Consider the following 17525-nt stretch of genomic DNA (forward strand, 5'->3'; position numbering starts at 1 on the left):
TTCCCTTAGCCTTGCTACCCTTCACTTCTAAGGCACAATTCTCCTTGTCCTCTGTCATATCTGATCTTCCTTCTATGGTTCCTCTTTAGATGTCTTCTTGTAAGTAGTTAGTCCAAAACCTTTCCCACTTTGGGAGTTCTCTATCCCACTAACAGCATCTGGGAACCCTTTCCACGACTTGTGAAGTCCAAGTAAGGCAAAACTCAAAAGATCATGATCAAATACAACTTCGCCAACCCGACCTAGTTCATCTCATACCTGAGTGAACCTTGACAAATATGGGACAATGGGCTCATCCTTGCTCATCCAGATACTCCTCAACTTCTCCTTAAGAGCAAGCTTCCTGGTATCATTGGTACTTTGATACAACTTCAAGATTGTATCATACATCTCGTACGTTGTCTTCTTTACATGAATATGAGGCACTATATGATCTTTGACCCCTTCTAGAATAATCCTCTTTTCCTTGATATCATTATTATTATATTGGGCCAATTGATGGGGGTCTTGAGGTAGTGCTATTGCCTACTTGATGTACTCTCCTAACCCATTATCTTCCAGCACTATCATGATCCTCCCTTTCCAAGCTATGAAGTTCGATGCTCCCTCTAGACAATGACCTGCTCTCGACCTTTGGTAATCCATACTGCTTCCCTTAAGAGCTCTCAAAAAACTTGCCCACTAACAGTCTTGTAGTCCTTCACAAGAATTGTACTTAGGGCCTCTAAAACTGCCTCTCCTAGCAAACTTAATAGTCCTTCATAGGTTTGCACTTAGGGATCCTTTAGACACCTGCTAGCAGCCCTCCTCACTACTCTTAAGACGCCAAACACACATTGTCCAACCTGAAATGATCTAGAATTTATCCAGGACAAAGAATTAAAGGTATTATAGACTCATGTGCATGGATGTGCCTATGTTACTTTATGCAACGGATTGATAAGACTGCGAAATACATAGACACTGAAGCAATTAGAGAAAACATAACAGGGAAACATGTAAACACGACAAGTTTAATAAGGAGTTCACCCAATACTCCTGGGCTACGTCTCCTGGTCCAGCCTTCAATGGTGGCCTCTCTATTATGTTTTCAAAGCAGAGTTTCACAATAGTGAGCTCAATTTGAGTCTCACTCAACAAATATAAATCAGTAGGACTGGACTTGGAACCCCCAAGTCTCTGGAGTACACAGACTCTCCTTACTGAAACTTGACCTCTATTGGTCACAGTAGTATGAGCCCAATCTGAGACTCATACATGACAGGCCTATGCCGAGGAGTTTGCTTGAACCTCTCAAGCCTTCTCGGGAGTACACAGACTCTCTGACTCTCTCTGGCTTTGTCTCGATGCTGCCTTTGCTCTGCAGGTCAGCTCGACTTACTTTCTCTGTTCTCTGCTCTTAGCTTTCTTACTCACTTTTCTCACTGCTTGCTTTGTTTCTGTCAGTTCGTGGCTTTAAAGCCAATCTGCTTTCTGACTGTTCGTTTTCGCTTCCGGTGCTCTGGTTCTCCTGCCTTTGTCCGTTTGAATTCCTCTGTTCTGCATCATCATCACTGTGTAACGCCTTACAGGGAGGTGGCCACCTGTTTCATAACGAACTGAGTGTCAGTTCTCTTGGAAATGTTTGAACTACCGTTATTTCCGTTTAACTTCCTAGAATGCCCGCGAACATGATTCCTCTGCCAACTCATCGTTCATGCCGGACTTCAAACCTTTATATAACTCGGCCTGTTTACCCCGTTGAATCCGGTCATCCGTTGGATTGCATGTTCGCCATCGATCTGGAGCCTCCAGATCCTATGGTCTTCGTCCATATCAGGCGGGTAAGTTGCATGACATTTACCCGTCCGATGTGAGTGGTTTTCTCTCTCTTTCGTCGGATGCGTGGCACCCAGTGTGTGGCATTGGGCGGGACTTGGTTGAAACCGCTTACCGCTCGAAGCCCTTCCGATATCCTGCCGATTTTCATGTGGGACACGCCTCTCACAGAATCGGCGAATCCCGTACGGTTTTTTGACTTTTCGGGTCCGGGTCGCTTGGGGATTTTTCTTCTCTGAGGCGTTTGCCCGACAATATGTGATTAGCGAAACCTCCCCCATTTCTCAAAAAGGCTTCCCGTTTTGTTGTTTCGTGGCAGCGTGCGTTACCATGGGCCAACGGTCGGCGCGTTTGATCGAGGGTCCTCGTTGCTTAGTACTGTTCACGAATTACAATTGTTCGAGGATATTTCTGATAAGCTCGACCTTTGTAAGTCTTTGAAACTTTGGCATGAATTTTACAAAGTTATGAAAACTTAGAGAGTTCTTTAGGGTCCAATTCGGATCACGACCTTCCCATTGAAAAATCTTTTGGACCACCAAAAGTTGGTTTTTAAGCATCAATCGAGGGTACAGATTCCTCGCTTGCCCAATTTCTATCCATTTCGCACTGCTTGGTTTTGAACCTTTGAGTCCAATCCTCAGGTACTCAACATCCCCCCTACGCGTAGTTCTCACCTTCTTGTCTAGAACTGTATCTTCCTGCAACTCATTGAGATATTCAGGTAACAGATCATCAATAGAAGGCAATTGACTCTACTCTTCGGGATCTTCAATCAATGAAGGTTCAAATAGTCTCAAGCTGTCTGCATTAACAACTGAGTAGATGTGCATGTAAGCTGGTAAATCAAGGCGAAAAGAATTCTCACCAATTTTCTCAAGTATCTTGAAAGGTCCATACCTTATTGGCTTCAGCTTCTTACCTTCACCTTGCATTTTGTCTTTGCTGATATACAGCCAGACTTGATCACCAACTTGGAAACTATGCTCAGTTCGATGCTTATCATGCCTTGCCTTGTACTTGGCTTGGCTCTTTTCTAGCTGTTCCTGTACTGCCTGGTGAATCTCTTGGATTTGTTCGATGAACTTGGTTGCCTTGTCCACATCACTGTGTCCATCAACCGCTATGTCTTTACCAAAGACAAAATCCAAGGGAGACCTTGGTGTGAAACCAAAACAGGTCTCAAAAGGAGATCTTTGTGTAGAAGAATGTTTATCTCAGTTGTAAGCATGCTGCACATAACATAAATGTTCATCCCAAAGCTTGGGATGCTTGTTGCAATAGCCTCTGAGCAACTGGATCACTGTCTTGTTGACCACTTATGTTTGGCCATCTGTTTGCGGATGAAAAGCTGTGCTCTTCTTCAGTTTGGTGTCCATCAATTCCCACAAACTTGACCAAAATTTACCAACAAATCGAGTATCTCGATCAGATATAATGGAAGTGTGTAATCCAAAATGAACCCATACATGCTGAAAGAACAACTTTGCAGTTTGTACAGCTGTAATCTGTTTGTTACAAGGTATTAAAATACACATTTTTTTGAACCTATCCACCACAACATATAAATAGTCATGACCTTTTCTAGATTTAGGCAGTCCCCCAACGAAGTCCATAGATCACTTTCCCAAGGATGAGAAGGAACTGGTAGTGGAGTGTACATGTCTAGTTTTCTATTGCTGGGCTTGCTTTTAGCACACATGGTACACCCTCTTACACATCTAGAAACGGTCTCATGCATTTTTGGCCAATAACAAAATCTTTGTAGTGTGTAATTGTTTTACTTACACCAAAGTGCCATGATATTAGAGAGCTGTGTGCTTCTCGAATTATCTTTACTCTTTTTGTTTGAGGAATGCATAACTTTCCCAAATGATACAAGAGTTAGTCCTTAACATGATAATCCAATTCTTCTACTTGTTTGCTATGACTTAAAGTTGCATATACATCTTTAAAATCTATATCTTGAGCATATTGTTCAATGTAGCTTTCATGCAATACTGAATTTTGCTCAAGTATGGTGGATGCATTTATGATTGGTTTGGACAACATATCTGCAACTTTGTTGTGTATGCCCTTTTTATATCCGATGACAAGATGAAACTATTGTAGAAAACCCATCCACCTATAGTGTATTGATTGCTGCAACTTAGTTTGTGAGTGCAAATATTGAAGTGGTTGATGATCAGTATGTATAACTGTCTCTTTGCCCATTAAATAATGTTTCCATTTTTTTACAATCTGTACTAATGCATACAATTCTTTATCATATGTGGGATAATTAACTACTGCAGAATTAAATGTCTCAGAATGATAACATATGGGTTTACCATGCTGCATCAACACTGCTCACACGGCATAGTCACTGGCATCCATTTCAATCTCAAATGGTCTTTGAAGATCGGGCAATGCTAGTATTGGTGCTGTACTAATCTTTTCTTTTAAGGTGTCGAAGGCTTTCTGTTGTTTGCCTGCCCACTAAAACACCTTGTTCAATCCTGTTAAAGCATGTAAGGGAGTTGCAATCAAGGAAAAGTTAGAAATAAACTTTCTCCAATACTGTGCTACTCCTAAGAAGCTTCTAGCTTCTGTAGCAGATTTGGGTTTAGGCCAATTTACAATGACTACAACCTTAGAGGGATCTATCTTTAATTCACCACCCCCTATAATATGACCCAAATAATTCAAAGATGTTTTGTCAAATTCACATTTTGAGAGCTTAACATAAAGATTCTCTTTTTTCAAAACATCTAGAGTTTGCTTAACATGCTTTAAATGTTCTTTCCATGTTTTACTAAATATAAGAATGTCATCCAAATATGCAATAACAAAATCATCAATAAAAGGTCTGAGTACGTCATTCATTATTCTCATGAAAGTAGCAGGAGCATTAGTTAAGCCAAAAGGCATAACCAGCGACTCTTACAATCCCTGCTTTGTTTTGAAAGCAGTGTTCCATGCATCTTGCTCTCCAACTCTGACGTGATGATAGCCACTATGCAAATCCAACTTGGAAAAATAAACAGCTTCTTTCAACTGATCTAATAGATCATCTATGCGAGGAAGGGTATAACGATTTTTTATCGTTATCTTATTCAGTGCTCGGTAATCAATGCATATTCTCCATGAGCCATCTTTCTTTCTCACCAAGACAAATGGAGACTCACAAGGCGATGTGCTAGGTCTTATGAACCCTTTTTTGAGCAGCTCCTGTACCTGCTTCTTGATTTCTGCATTTTCTAAAGCGGACAACCTGTACATTCCGATGTTAGGCAATGGAGCATCTTGCTGCAAATTAATATCATGTACTATTTCCTTTTTGGGTGGCAGACCTTTAGATTCTTGAAATAGGATATCATATTATGAAACAACTTTTTCTAAATCAGCGTGCTGTTTAGCATTACAACGCTCAAATACATTGGTTTTATCAGGTTTCTTTTCCTTTACAACCATCAATAAAAATTGTTTGCATGAATTTACAATTCTTTTCATCTGCCCCGAGTTTATGAGAGTATAATTATTCTTGGTTTATGAGCTCTTACAAGATATTCGATTCCATCTTTAACGAGTTGATACTTGTTCTCAGCTCTATAGAAAATCGCTTTCCTATCATACAAGTAAGGACTTCCTAAAACAATTCCACATATATCCAAGGGAACAATATCTAACTCAACCTCATCTACGAATGCTGACCCAAAAGAAAACCTAAGTTTACCTTGTCTAGTCACTTGTAGTTGTGCTTTATCACATAACCAACCTAATGGATATGGATTTTTGTGAGGTGTGGTTAGTAATCCCAACTTCTTTACAATTGCTTCAGAAATTAAATTTACTTGTGAGCCACTATCAAACAAAGTATCAATCTTTTGATGCTTGGAAACAACTCTAATATGAAAAATCTCATGTCTTTTCCTCTCATTTTCTTCATTGTCAGTAGATTGTGCAGAATTACTAGTAGATGCTTCAGAATTTTTACCTTTTATACCTGTGGCTGCAATTGTTGTTTCATCTCCTGAGTCTGACCCCAAATCCTTTTGAATAGCTGCAGCAGTCTTCTTCTTTTTGCCATTGTACTTCTTGGGTTTTAGCGCCGGATGCGGAATCCAACAGTGTTCATCATCATGCCTATCCTTTTTACAGTGAGTGCATGAAGATTTGGTCTTTTGTACAGTATTTGTCTTTCTCTCGTTCCATTTATGTTTTCTTTTCTCCTTATTCTTACTTGCAATGGGTTTTGATGACCCCCCAACTTCTGGGTTCACATTCTTACCTCTAGCCTCTAGATGTGTAGCTTGAACAGATACCTTATCTATGCTAGTAGGATTAAACATGAGAATAGTGTGCCTTAAGTAGTTGTGTAGACCACCTATATACTTTAGCAAAGTTTCAAGTGAGTCTAAAGAAATTCCTAGAATCAAAGCTCTTTTCCTAAATTCTTAGGTGTAACTTTGTATACTTTGCCCTTTTAATTGTCGAAGAGTTTGCCAACTCATCATGGCTTGTTGCATATAAGCTAGTGGATAGAACTATTTTTTAATTGCAGAAACAAATTCACTCCAGACAGAAAGAATTTTACCATGCTTCTTCATGTCGGCTTGTGTTCTGCCTTCCCACCATACCAAGGCAGTGCCTCCAAGGCGTAGGCTGGCCAGCTGAATCTTATTACTATCTGAATCAATGCTTTGCACTCTGCAATAAACATCAATCTGTCTAATCCAATTATCCAGCTTCTCTACATTCAACTTTCCATCATATATTGGTAAATCAAATTTAACATCTAATTTAATCAAAAATGTCTTCTTTTTGTTTTCAGGGCTACTAGGAGGTGTGGGAAGTTTTTCTTTTTTCTCTTTGCCTTTAGAGTGGTCATGGAGGAGAGATTCTTCTGCTCCTTTATCTCGTTTGGAGTTTGATGCATCTTCCTCTCTACCTTTCTTAAATTCTCTATACATTTCCTCTACCATGGCTCTCATGGTCATGAAACTATCCATGAACCGAGGGTCTGATTCCAAGGGACTTTATTCTGACATTTTCCTCTTAGGATAGACTCTTTCAATTTCAGGGTTAGTTTCAACCAACTCTCCTTCTCCTAATTTAAGCTTTGATCTAGTTAGCATTCAACAACAAAATCCAGCACAAGCTTGTCTAACCTTAGTAACCTAGAGCTCTAATACCACTTGATCTGGAATTTATCCAGGATAAAGAATTAAAGGTATTACATACTCATGTGCATGGATGTTCCTATGTTATTTTATGCAACGGATCGATAAGATTGTGAAATACATAGACACTGAAGCAGTTAGAGAAAACATAACAGGCAAACATGTAAATACGACAAGTTTAATAAGGAGTTCACCCAATACTCCTGGGCTACTTTTCCTGATCTAGCCTTCAGTGGTGGCCTCCCTGTTATGTTTTCTAAGTAGAGTTTTACAACACTGAGCTCAATTTGAGTCTCACTCAACAGATATAAGTCAGTAGGATTGGACTTGGAACCCCCAAGTCTTTGGAGTACACAAACTCTCCTTACTGAAACTTGACCTCTATTGGTCACAGTGGAATGAGCCCAATCTGAGACTCATACATGACAGGCCTATCCCGAGGAGTTCACTTGAACCTCTCAAGCCTTCTCAGGAGTACACAAACTCTCTGACTCTCTCTGGCTTTGTCTCGATGCTGCCATTGCTCTGCAGGTCAGCTCGACTTACTTTCTCTATTCTCTGCTCTTAGCTTTCTTACTCGCTTTTCTCACTGCTTTCTTTGTTTCTGTCACTTCGTGGCTTTAAAGCCATTTTGCTTTCTGACAGTTCGTTTCCGCTTCCTGGCGCTCTAGTTCTCTTGCCTCTGTCCATTTAAATTCCTTTGCCCTGAGTCATCATCACTATGTAACGCCTTACAGGGAGGTGGCCACCTATTTCATAACGAACTGAGTGTCAGTTCTCTTGGAAATGTTTGAAGTGCTGTTATTTCCGTTTAACTTCCCAGAATGCCCACGAACATGATTCCTCTGCCAACTGATCGTTCATATCGGACTTCAAACCTTTATACAACTTGGCATGTTTACCCCGTTGAAGTTGGTCATCCGTCAGATTGCATGTCCACCGTTGATTTGGAGCCTCTAGATCCTACGGTCTCCGTCCATATCGGGCGGGTAAGTTGCATGACGTTTACCCGTTCGATGTGAGCGGTTTTCTCTCTCTTTCGCTGGACGCGTGGCACCCAGTGTGTGGCATCGGGCGGGACTCAGTTGAAACCGCTTACCACTCGAAGCCCTTCCGATATCCTACCGGTTTTCGTGTGGGACCCGCCTCTGACGGAATCGGAGAATTCCGTACGGTTTTTTGACTTTTCGGGTCCGGGTCGCTTGGGGCTTTTTCTTCTCTGAGGGGTTTGCCCGGTGATATGCGATTAGCGAAACCTCCCCCGTTTCTCAAAAGGGCTTCCCGTTTTGCTGTTTTGTGGCAACGCGCGCTACCGTGGGCCAATGGTTGGCGCGCTTGACCGAGGGTCCTCGTTACTTGGCGCTGCTCACAAATTGCAACTGTTCGAGGATATTTCTGATAAGCTCGACTTTTATAAGTCTTTGAAAATTTGGCATGAATTTTACAGAGTTATGAAAACTTAGAGAGTTCTTTAGGATCCAATTCAGATCATGAACAATATCCACTTAGCAAAACAACAACTTAAGAAGATAAATACATACATGTTCTACCAAAGATTCAACTTGGTCCTGTGCTTTTGGTTCTGAGTTTTTCTAGCCCACTGGTTAGGGATTTCTGTAGCATTGTAACAACCCTCAACACAGACTCAACTCTCCACAACTTTTGCATTGTCCTTCTTCCCTTCTAGCATGTTATAACAAACTTGAATTAGCTTAGAACTGCCCTAAACTAGAGCTTTGTCTAGTCTGAGGTCACACAGAAATTTGACCTGCGAAACATAGATATAACACTTTCAAACTAGCACATAATTAGCCTAGAACTATCCTTTTCTCATTAGCTTCCTTCTCCAATAACTCGGCCTACTGCCATGAGAAAATAGCACCACAAAAAATCCCTTTTCCCTCCTTTGCTAGGCTTCCCTTGGCTGCGACTATCATAGAAGTGTCTTCTACTATGAAGTGTTGCACTTGTGTTGATCTTTATTATGATCTAGCTCTGATACCATGTAGAATTTGCACAAAATTATGATATGTTGATAAGAACAATATGAAAAGCAATTTCTTTTCTTACAAACACAAAATATCTCTACTCAATTTGTAGTGGAATTAGTAACATAAATAAAACACAGTCACAAAATTCAAGACAATTTTTTTTTTACTAGGGAACCCAATTGGGAAAACCCTCTGCTCGATGAGAATTTTATTGATAGAAAAAACTGAGCAATTGATTTCTTACAAAATCCAATTGTGTCACTTGTAGAATACACCCTTCTCCATGCTTATCCTAAGCATGAAACCCTTGCAAGAATGTTGATCTTCATTGCCCTCTACCAACCTGTGCACAAGCTTCTCTTGCATACTCTTCCTCTAACAAGCTCATGCACAAACTTGTGCTTCTTATTGCTTGGTCTCACCAACTCGTGCTCACCAAAATAATGATTAAACTTGTGCCTTTGTTCCTCCTTTTGAAGGAAATTCGAATGGTTAAAATTAGTGAAGGAATTGAACTAGAGCTTTTCTAGTTAGCAAAAGTCAATAGAACTAGTTAATTGGATCCTCTTAAAATTTAGGAGGCTAATTCCACTTAGGTTTTTAGTTCCCAATTTAACTCACACTAGAAGATCAAAACTCGACCTTCAACTTCAACACATTAGTTAACCGCCTCATGCACTCCTAATATTTAGGGAAAATCCTAAATTTTAGGAACTCAAGCATGCACAAGGAGGAACTCGAGTTTGACTCCTTGAATTAAGGCACAAATCAAGGAATCAATTTTTTGCTAATATTTTCAACACTGCTTTTTCCAAGGTGACATTAGCTCAGCTCCTCAAGAAATTATGTAACTTGGCTTAGACATTCAACAATCATTGTACTAACAATTAGTTCTTCTTCAAGAGCTCGCACAACATAAGTGTAATCCTTTTCATATTTGAGGCTTCTCGGTTACTGTATAAGCTATACTGATGCCTTTCGACCTTCTTGAGGTTTATTTGCCTTAGTCATTGAAGCTTTGATCTATGCTATAATATGTTAGCTTTTGAATTTATATCAAAGGTATGTTGCACGAAACCTCAAGGAACCCAACGTTTTGGGACGTACCCGAAACTCCAAAACTCAATCGAAACTCGACCAACATGTAATCATCTATGAGAGTTAATATAGACTTGGTTTTCCTTCTAAATTGTCATCTATGGGTCTTATTCCCTTTTTTCTTGCAAGATAATGTGTTTTTCACTTATTTATAAATTTCTTTATATATATATAAACATATATGACATTTCAGCCGATGGTTCCATTTTTGGGAGGTGATGTTTCTAAACGTATCCGTTTCGGAAACGTTTTGGTGCTTCGTGCAACTTAGTATCAAAGGAAGTATTCCTTGCAAGATGGTTTATTTTTGCATATATATCCATTGTGTTGACCTTGATATATTGTCCTTACTATTGCAATTATTTATATAGACAGACCATTGTGCTTCCATGCCTGAATTGTAAAGTAGCTAATGTGGATAAGATCTTTCTTTGAGAGAGATAATCATGCAAGTGTCATTTTCAAAAACATATTGTCTAATTTTGACTTAGTCTTCAACAACATACAAGGATTCTTCTGGCGATCTTCTGAGGCCTTTCAAACAACAATAGAAATAGGAATAGATATGACTTTCTATTCAGGAGAAGTATTTTTCAAGAACATTATTGTGATCTCAAACAAATCTTCTAGACTAAATTTTCCTTAGTCATTCGAGCTTTGCAATCATATACGGTCTCTAAGGAATTTCACACTTTTAGCCTCATATAATCTTGTCCTGGGGCACATCAAATTGAGGCCTCACTTCAGGAATCTTCGACCTTCCAACTTTCTCGACCTACAAAATAGGATAATTCAGATTTCCCTAAGTATTATTATGCTTAAATATAATTCTCGGCCCCATAAGTAGGATATGAAACTCTGACCTCCCTTTGATCGTTTGTGCCATTTGAGATTAGGTTGATGGCATATTCCTTTATCATAGAGATTTAAAGGTTCCTATAAAGTATGCTGATATGACAAGGTTGCTTTGTCCATTGAGGCTCTCGGACCTTTGTGCTGAGGTCCTTTTTTAAGGTTAATTTCAGTGTTTTGAACTAGGACCGAGGCCATTTAAAACCAAGTAGATTGACCTCCTTTCAAGAAGACAACTTATGAATTCGTAGCCAATAATTCATATTATTGATGTAGAAGGATTGGGTCTTCGTCTTTAGGGCTGCTTTTTCAAACGTTTGCTCTGATACCATGTTGAATTTTCAAGCATCCTCAAAATTGATAATTACTTCTCATGGTCGTTCTTAGGTTTTCTTGCATTCTGATTCATCATGAGAAGTAATTACTAGTTTAGAGGATGCTTGAAAATTTAATAGTGGACATTCATTTAAACAACCAGATTGAAAGCAACTTGGACGTGGATAAGAAGATTGTTTATACGTCAATATAGAAGGAGGTGAATATGAGTAGCCTTCAACAACAGGAAGATAAAAAAATGACCAAACTCTTCCACATAAAGATACATGTTGAGAACATTGTTTCTGCAAAATCTAGCAGGGCTTGGAGAGGGAAACCCTACAAAGCATAAGCTAGACCAAGAAGCAACAATGGGGTAGTGGCCCACTGTCATCACAACCAAAACCCCCTTCTCTTTACGAATTTTTGTTGGACATTGGATAAACCAATGCTCCCCGTGTGTTTCGTGACATGGACTAACCACCTCTCGTGGGTCCTTAACTCTAGTGATGTGATCGTTGACTAACACCTACGGGTTTTGGTCTAACGACAATCGTGATTCCCAACAAGTGTTATAAGAGCGTAGGTCACGAGTTCGATACACACCAGACTCACATTAGGGGGGAGATTGTTGGACATTGGATAAACCAATGCTCCCCATGTGTTTCATGACATGGACTAACCGCCTCTCGTGGATCCTTATCTCTGGTGAGGCGATCGTTGACTAACACCTGCGGGTTTTGGTTTAACGGCAATTGTGATTCCCAACAATTTTCACTGATGGGAGGAGTCTCGGTAGGATAGAGATCACTTATAATAGATATTATATGGTTAATGTGTGAAATGATCTCACTAGGAGCTCTTAAAGAAAGACACAAATTAGGTCCAAAGCTTCACAAGAAAGCAATTTGCTTTTTATGATGAGACTTAGCAAAAAGGGAACAAGACTTAGGGTTTGATAAATTTGATGAGTGTTGGAGTAACCAAAGGTCAAGTATGGGAGAAAAGGTTCCTTACATATGCCAAGGCTCATGAAACCTTCAAGGAAGCCCTTACGTTGAAGGAAGGAGAACAAGGGTTTCCCTGTTAGGCAAACACCTAGGGCAAGGAAATTTGTGGATGAAATTGAAGTGGATGCCCTCCAAAAGGATATATTTTGTGGCAAATACTATCCTCTTGATGTTTAGTCTCTCCAACCACCAAAATTCATCTTGCCTAGAGATTTGCACCAAGACCTGGTTTCTTAACTTAGCCTTGGAAGGGTAGAATTGAGAGAGAGAAAATATGGATAAGATTTGAGAATAATCACCAATTGATTGGACTAGTTCCTCCCTTGGGAATATGGAGTCAAGGATGTCAAAGAGTAGCTAAAATTTTTCCTAAGGAGGTTGAAACTTGATGCCCTAACGTTTAAATTTCAAGCATTTACCCATTCAATGGAAAAATGGAATTTTGTGGGAGAGCTACAATGAGTTCACCAGTGGTACAATTCATCACATTTTATGTATGAGCAATGCATGCAACTTTCATATAGATAACATTCAAAATTTATCTTCAACAAATTAGGGCATACTTTAGCATAACCTATAATAAATAATTCCATACATTAGACAATCAAGGAATAGATATTCAACAATACAATACATTGACCAGATAACATGCAAGATTTCCATCCATTAGACCAAATAATAGATCAAAATAATATCCAAGATTAGCTCCAAACATCAAAATGCATCCAAAGATCTCAAAAAATCGACAAGAAAGCAAGTGTGAGTTGCTTTAAGGAGGCCGAAATTCCAATGTTTGATGATGAGAGATCACAATGAATTGATCTCTAATTTATATGTGACTAACTAACATCTAATTAAGCCTATAAGCCCCTTAAATGATAAAATAATGGGCAAACTACAAGCAAGGTCACAAGCCAACCTTGTAACTTTCACTAAGACATAAATATTTGCTCACGTGTGGGCCAAAGTGAGAAAATGATTATGTCATGTTAGCATATTTCCCTTTTAGGGTCTGCGTTGTGCTCCTCAGGTGCCATGACAAGTGCAGATGGCCTCTAAAATCATAAACTAGGGGTTGGCCCCTATATCTATGTGAAAGTCATCTTGTGGACCCCAAATGTGGGTTTGGGGCACAAAAATGGTCTCATGGGTCTCCTTGTGGTGTGAATGTCTGATTCAACTCCATGTTGAGGGCTCTAAGAATGGTGCTAGCCCTCTCATGTCTCAAGGTGCGGGACATACCTCATCTGGACCCCAAATCAACTGCCAAATCATGTGATCATTGTTAATCTAGTTGGGGGCATGTTGGTTCAGGGGCATAATCGCATGAATAATAAAGAAAAATGCAAGAGCGTTGTGGGTGCTGAAGGTGCCCATGGATATAAATGATGCTCTACAAATGTCTGGAGTCCCATGGCACTTAACGCATCACCTGTGGGTGTCAATATGTCTCTTTGGAGTACCTGGACCGCAGTTAAGTTGCCCAAACCTATAAAAGGAACCACCTTCCAATTACGCACAATATTAAGTGCCACAACTTTCACCATTAGGTACATTAATAATTATTGCATCTAAGTGAACTAAGCTTGAAAGAAATGGGCAAATTAACACTTCATATGAGGCTTCTCTTCCAAAATGCGAGCCTTAGACACGCAATGGTGTTACCTCCCTAGGTAGGAGTGGTTAATAGACAATCCTATTACGTGTTCTAAACCCCAAAGGGGAAGTGGCATTTGCTTGGTCCACCCTTAAATCGATAGGTGCCATTAGAATAATGATGGAACAAAGGGGAAATACTTCATGGCCAAGCGCTATGGTCAAAGGGACAAACTATGATGGAATATCTCATCCTAGGTGTGTAGATGTGAGGAGGGAGCAACTGTGGATGCATGAGTTATCTTGGCTTTTGTTTTTCCACCCCTCTATATGCCTTTTACTTTTTCTTCATTCTTCTTTGTATTACTGCTCGTAGTTCAAGGAATAGGATCTTGCTTAATGTGATGTATAATAGTTATTACCTCCTTTGGGATGAGACAATTCATTGCCCATAAGGGGTTGGGACATGTGAGGTTTCCTTATCTTCTATGAGATAGGGAAACATTGGCTCAGGCATTGGGTGATGGCCATATGAATGAGGTAGAGCTCATGTTTGGATTTTTCCGACGTGCTAATTTGTAATGCCCGACCATCTTTTGCATTTTGTTTTTTCTTTTGTTTTTCTTGTGGCCATCATATGCTCTTTTTATTTGTTTTAGTTGCATCAACCTCCCAAGGTACATTTCTAGGCCCTACCCAAGTATGAGAATGTGTGGGTGCCAAATCCCAGAGACCAATGGTCAATTGAACTTGAAGAAGGGAGGTGGAATAAGGGCTCATAATGTAAGATGGAAAGTGGCAAGTATGGAATAGGGAGAGATGGGGCTACACTATCTCATTTTTGGCTTCCCAAGTAGTGCCCATTCCTAAAGCCATAGACCATCAGGGGAGATCCCACTGGACTAGGATTGAAAATTAACCCCTCATTTAAGGTGAGGGAAAAAAATCATGACCAAGGCATTTATTTCTTCCAAGTTACCCCATAATACATGCCAAATGCCCAAATATAAACAAGCATAAGCGCCCGATTGCAAAATGAATAAAATACCTTTTGATTAGAAGCCCACCTTCCAACATATGCTCATGACAAATGGGTGAGGAAACATATGAATGACGTTGGTGGTGGAGATATGAATGACACGTCACATTGACTACAAGGTGGTTGTTGGTTGTCAGCTGGAAGAGATGAATAGGAGAAAAGTTTCTCCTAGTCCAACTAGGACATGAATTCACCGTAAAGTTCATGATCCATGTACTCGAATGGGGAGTTCATGAGAAGTCTACCAATCTCCTGGGACCGTAAGCCTGTAACCTGCACACAAAATACCATTGTTTGGGAGCATATGCACTGGTTGTAGGGCATCACCCATGTTTTTCATAATAGAAATAATCCAGACAAACTGTAAATCCATGCTAAATGCAAGTCTAATCTACATGCAATCTAATCTAGCATGAGAACACAATATGATGTTATTAGCTATGCAAAAGGGATATGCAATGCGCCTACACTATTATGTGTAACATGTGAAATCGCATTTCCAAGAAAGGGTGATATGTCCAGCTTTTATTAGATCGGTCCAAAGCTCACCATCAAGTCTCGCTATATAAAACTAATCTACACCAACCTTTCCATGAATCTTAACAGGGATGTGATGCTTGTCAACCAAATGATTTCCCTAATCTTGAATTCCTTCTTAGGTTTTTGCACCCAGTGCTTCTTAGGTATAGTAAGCTTAGGGATAGGTCTCTGAATAAGGCAGATCTTCTGTGAAGGGAGAAGGATGATAGGCTTGGATTGGCTAGCGGCAGGGCCTAGACTTTTGGTTCTAGGTTGTTGACCAATATATGGGAAAGGGTCCATATCTTTAACATGATTTTTGAGTTGAGGCTCCCTATATAGGATAAACGAGGTCACTTCAGGCTGAGGAATAATGGCATGTGACAACATTCCCCACACATCAAGTATGTCAATAACAACAACATCCATTAGCACATAAATATATTTATTAATAGCTAAAGTTACTTTCAAATATTTAATCATCCCATGGACAAGAATTGACCTGGATTCAAAGCCACAAACATTTCTATAAGGTCTTGTAATATCCTACTCTAATTGGTGCATGAGCTTTAATGGCATGATATTGGCAAAAGCCCACGAATCTAGCATACAATTATGGAGAAGCAACCTATCAATGGCTAAAGTCAACAAGAATGGCTCATGATTGGGGTTTGTCCTATCAAAGTTCATGTTTTGTAATACAATAGGGGGATCATCGAGTTCATCATCTAGTCTGAGAGCCTTCTTGACTTGCCTTCTATGGTGAGCGAGCTTTACTATCTCTTTTATAGGAACATGCATGGTCATTTTTCCCACAACACTACCTACATCAATGTCTAACTTGATTTCATGGTCCTTGGCTTTGTGCTTGGTTTTTTCTTGGGAAGGCCCCTTTTCTTGAGGAGGGTTTGCATTAGAGCTCGATTGGGCTTGTTTTTCATTCTTTCTATAGTATTGCAAGTCCTAAAATTTCTCATTATTATCCACAACCAACATAATGTCTTCTTGCTCATCTTTGAGTTTAAATGGATGCGTTTCGTCTGCATTATTCAGCTGCTCGGGTTCCTCCTCCTTTTCACTTTGCTCATGAACTATCCTCTTGGGGTTCCTCTCCTTGTCCTACCATATTGGTTGGGGCAAGGGTGTCGAGTGTTGGAAGAAATTGTGATTGATGTCAAAGGGTTAATGAGCCAACATTTGTTTGGTGATTTGTGTGCAAAAAATAGTGAATTTGGGTGGAAGGATTGCCTAGATTGGTCGCCCTTGTCATGCCATTTAGTTTGATTGGGGGCACATCTTATGGGTCCTCTTGGTTGGAGAGATTTATTTTTGAACTTTGATGCTCGAAGGATGGGTTTAACACCAGCCCTTTTTCCCAAACGTTTATGACCTTAACACTTTTTTGCTGCCCTAAAGCAAGGTCTAGCTTTGCAAATTAAACTAGCTTAAAACCACTGTCAAAGTTAGCATTAAATCATGTATTTTGAAAGACACAAAAATTATATTTTTAAATACCATAAGTCCCCTTTTATAGGTCGACCTAATAACTTTTTTTTCTCAAATCGCTTAAGCAAAAGGTTGTGTCTTTTAGGTCACGTCAACCCCCAAAAGTTTATGACCTTAACACTTTTTTGCTGCCCTAAAGCAAGGTCTAACTTTGCAAATTAAACTAGCTTAAAACCACTGTCAAAGTTAGCATTAAATCATGTATTTTGAAAGACACAAAAATTATTTTTTTTAAATACCATAAGTCCCCTTTTATAGGTCGACCTAATAACTTTTTTTTCTCAAATCGCTTAAGCAAAAGGTTGTGTCTTTTAGGTCAGGTCAACCCTGTTGAAAATGTAACTCAATTCGGTCTTCATAATTATCTTTGTACTTATATCAGTATGTATTTCATGTAAAATCAAAAAGAAGAAATTTGTATTATTATTATTATTTCATTAGTCAAACATGTTCTTCATGCTTCTAGGGCTTATTGAGTCAAAAGAAAATTTGTCATGATTCAAAGTCCCATTTGGACTATTTGTAACAAAAGAGAATTTTATTTTTTGAGTGAAAAGAGTCAATGTGTCTTCACAAAGACAGAGTCGACCCTCCATACGGTCAAGTCGGACAACCCTTA

This window comes from Pinus tabuliformis, chromosome 7, assembly GCF_031772625.1.
Source record: "Pinus tabuliformis cultivar Carrire ecotype Pingquan chromosome 7, CPIR1, whole genome shotgun sequence".
NCBI lineage: Eukaryota > Viridiplantae > Streptophyta > Pinopsida > Pinales > Pinaceae > Pinus > Pinus tabuliformis.